Source organism: Fukomys damarensis, unplaced genomic scaffold, assembly GCF_012274545.1.
Source record: "Fukomys damarensis isolate Sample0158 unplaced genomic scaffold, DMR_v1.0_HiC HiC_scaffold_21, whole genome shotgun sequence".
Taxonomy (NCBI): Eukaryota; Metazoa; Chordata; class Mammalia; order Rodentia; family Bathyergidae; genus Fukomys; species Fukomys damarensis.
In genome coordinates, this window is record NW_022900933.1 from 37,727,824 (window position 1) to 37,732,076 (window position 4,253).

Below are 4,253 nucleotides of genomic sequence, written 5' to 3' on the forward strand. Positions count from 1 at the left end.
CGGGTCTGGAGGGCGGTGCCGGCCCGGAGCCCGGGTGCCAGCGCCCCGCCGCTGCGCCCTGTTCTCCCCGGAGCCGACTGTGCACCCCCCTTTTTGCAGTAATCATTTTTTTCTATGCAGTTCTGTCTTCTAAACACAATTCTGTGAAGTCTGAGATTGTCTAGTTTGTGAACCTTATATAAATGAACTACAACCTGTATTCTTTGTCTGGCTTCTTTCATTCTGAGACCCGTCCATTCTGTTGTGACCATTGTTTGTTCGTTTTCATTGATCTGCAGTGTTCCGTGGTCCAAAGTATTCCATGCTTCTCCGTCCTACTGTGGGTAGACATCTGGGTTGTATCTAGCTTTTGGCTGTCAATAGTGTTTATGAATTTACTCATAGCCTCCTGGTACATTCACTTCTGGTAGGTAGAGACCTAGAGGTAGAATTTTTAGATCAAAAGATAATGCGTCTCATCAGCTGTAGTGGGTAGTAAGTATCACGTTTCCAAGGGGTGTTGTACCGGTTTACACGCCCACCAGCAAGTACATGAGTTTTTGTGGCTCTGAGTGTTTGTCAACACTTGGTATTGTCAGCCTGAAAGTTTAGCCCTTCTGATGAGTGTGAAGTAGGATCCCGTTGTGGTTTTAGTTTGCTGTTTCCGTTCGACTAACGGGACTCATCATCTTTTCTTGTCTATTTGATGGCCTCTTTTCTGACGTTCCTGTTTGGTTATCTTGCCCAGTTTTCCTTGGGGATTTACTTCTTTTTCTTCCTAATTTGAAGAGTTTTTAACCTTACTGCTTGCCTTTCAGCTTCAGATATATAATCTGCCTGGAATTGATTTTTGCATAACATTTGAGAAGGGGGTTAAATTTCATTTTACCCAGCTTTTTTTTTTTAATGTGGCAAGATTTTATTTTCTTCATAATGAAACAAAAGATGAAGCTTAGAACTGGATCACCTGGCCCTTTCTCTTATCTCCTCACAGTTGGAAATGCTGGCATCACTTAATAGCCAGCATTCTCTTAGACATGCAGTTGGGTTGAACACACTCAAGCCTCAGCATAATCTTCTTTGTAGTTTTGGCCTTTTTCCAGAAAATTGGCTTAGTCTGTCCACCATAGCCACTCTGCTTCCTGTCTTAGCGCCGCTTTCCCTGGCCATATAGAGAATCCTTGCCTTTCTTGTATTGTGTCACTTTGTGGGGTTAGTGCTTACCACACTTCTTACAGAAAGTTCACCAGATTTTAGGAGCATTCACTATGCTTGCAGGAAGTGTTATCAGCCTGGAAAGAAAATACCCAGCATTATTAATTAAGCCCTGATTATCACAAAAATCATCTTTCTCCATACCAGTACCACCTTTGTCATCTTCCAGTCTTCCACTCGGGGTTTATTTTCTCCTAAAGAAAATCCTTTTATATTCTTTTTAATGCAGGTTTTGCCGGGAACAAATTTTTAGTGTTTGTTTAAAGCTGTTATTATTTCTTTTTCTTTTTTTTTTTTTTGTAAATAGCTCTATTGAGAAACAATTCACATGCCATAAAATTTATCCATTTAAATTATGCAGTTCATTGGTTTTTAGAATTGTACAACTATTACAATTTAAATTTAGGACATTTTTCTCCATTTTGAAGCCTTTTTGTTACAGAACATGGTTTGCCATTGTTTTCTTTTAGCATTTTAAAACTCTCTTGATCTCTAACTTGGACTGTTTCTATGAAGAAGTGACTGCTCAGTCTGTTGTTCCTTATAAACTATTGTCTTTTTCTCTGGCTGCTTTTAAAAATGTTCTGTCACTGGTTCTCAACAGTCTTCCTGTGCTATTTTGTGTATGGATTTCTTTGTATTTGTAATTGGGTTTCTCAGAACTTCTTGAATCTGTGGCTTTATGTCTTTCATTAGTTTTGGTGGAAGTCATCACCCATTAGTGTTTCAGTTATCACTTCAATACCTTCCTTCCCTCCTACCTCTTACCTTCTCTTTGGGGACTACAATTTTACATGTGTTTGGCTATTTCATTTATTTTCTGTGTCTTAACCTGCAGCTTCTAAATTTGTCTAATTTTTGTTCTGGATATCTCTTATCTCTCTTCTGAGCTATATAATCTGTTATTAGATCTATATATTGAATCTTTAATTTCATTTTATTTTAAAATTTCCATTTGGTTCCCTTTTATGGTCTTTAATCTGTTGCTCAAATAACCAATCTTGCCTTTGATCACCTTGAACATAGTATACATAATTATCTTGAAATCTGTGCCTGATTTTAATATTTTTTGAATCATTTCCAGGGTCTGTTTCTGTTGATTTGCATTCAGACTGTCTTGCCTATTATGTGCCTCATGTATTTATTTCTTTATTTTTGGTTTTTTGAGACAGGGTCTCGCTTTATAGTTCAGCCTGGCCTTGAACTCAGTGTGTAGCCCACTCTGGCCTTTGAACTCTTGGCAGTCCTCCTGTCTCAGTCTCCTGAGTGCTGGGATTACAGGTTACAGGTGTGTGCCACTGTGCCCAGATTGTTTTTTCTTTCTTCTTCTTTTTTAAAATATACACTAGCCATTACATTTGTAAAACTGTAGAAATGATTTGAGGTATAAGATGATGTTTCTACCTCCCAGAGATAATTCCCATTTGATTGTCAGGCCAGTGGAACACTTGTAATCTGGGGTCACTTTGGTCCCATTTGTCCTTGAGGGGATAAGCTCACATCTCCACTCCAACATCACATGATTAACCTTCCCTTCAGAACTGAAACACTCCTGGGGAAAGGCACCCAGCCTCTGACATGCCTTCCTCCCCCAGTCCTCCAATCAGATAGCTGTTATCTTTTGTCCTCATCTTTTCTAGTTCTTCTTAGTTACAACATTATTTGGATTTTCTTAGTCCACAGTCACTGGGCAATTCCTGATTTTTGTGTGTTCAGGGACAGTTTAAGTGAATATTCCATTCTGGAGATTTATGCTTCCAGATTTCTCAAAGCTACACTGAAGAATAACACCTATTTTCTTTTATTCTGTCCTAGTTATGTTAGATCATCTCTGTTAGTTTATAAAATGCTCTCAGAATCAAGATAATTTTAACAATGAATCTTTGACTCCTCAGTACAGAATTAATTGAATAAAATGACCGTTTGGCTTGGGTAATTATTGTAAAGCCAAGGATTTAGGGGCAGGTGCTTTTCTTCTTTACATACTTATGCTTTTTCCTATTTGATTTCCTTAATTTATTTGATTCAAAATCACCCCTTAACTGGTCCTCTTGAATAAAAATATTTAATTTTTTGACTAATAATAGGATTCCCAGATCTTCTTCTTTTGGATCAGATAAAAATGCGTGGGTGTAAAAATGGAAGTTCTTAAATGATTTTTCCAGAATGAATCATCCAGTTATTTTTCCTTTTTTAAATCATTCATTTTACACAGATTTTTAAAACACTGCCAGCAGTTTGATTTGCTTTTTTGTTGAGGCTGCTTACAGGTAAACCTCCTTAGGTGTATATGTACTTGTATCTGAAGTACTTGCTATCTCTCTTGTCAGCTGATTTTATTTGGTTATTTATAAGCAGGAAAAACAAACTGTCTTCTCTGTTCTTACCTCACAATAATCAATACTGAAGGACCAGGCCCAGTGGTGCACACATCTGGCCCTAGTTACTCCGGAGGCTAAGCAGGGGGACCATTTGAGTCCAGGAGTTCAAGACCAGCCTGGGCAACATAGTGAGACCCCATCTCAAAAGGAAAAAGAGAACACTTCTATGACCCCAGAAGGTATTGCAGTTTTCTCCCTGCAGCAGTTGGTTCACTGCAGGAGTGGACATTAGCCAAGTGTCCTTTAATTCAGCTCTGATACGGTCCGTGTCAGATCCCACAGGTTCAGGGCTTAGTCCCCAAGGCTGTTCCCTACAAATAGCCCCATACCTTAAAGATTTACAGAAATTACTAAGTCCCTTCCTGTTTCTACTGTTATGGCTTATATCTACATGTCCCCCCAAAGCCTCATGCAGTCGTAGATAGGGCTTTTCTGAGCTGGCTGGATCTAAGCGTGCGATACTGGGATGAAGGGCTTGTGGTTACTAAATTAGTCCACTGATTAGTTTGGCACAGTTCTGAGTGTGGATAATAGGAAGGCCCACCCTGGGTGTGAGTGCTGCCTGCCCTAAGGGCAATGCAGCTTGGATAGAATATAAGGGACAGAAAAAGGGCTGCTATAGCTGCTTGTCCCTTGCCACATCACTGCCTTCTGCCTGCCTTGCCACACAATGGACTA

General features: G+C 39.4%; 1 pseudogene; it reads right to left on the reverse strand.

Annotated features, from left to right (window-relative positions):
* Positions 1-931: 931 nt before the first annotated feature.
* On the reverse strand, positions 932-1,428 carry LOC104851794 (annotated as a pseudogene).
* Between the last annotated feature and the right edge of the window lie 2,825 nt (positions 1,429-4,253).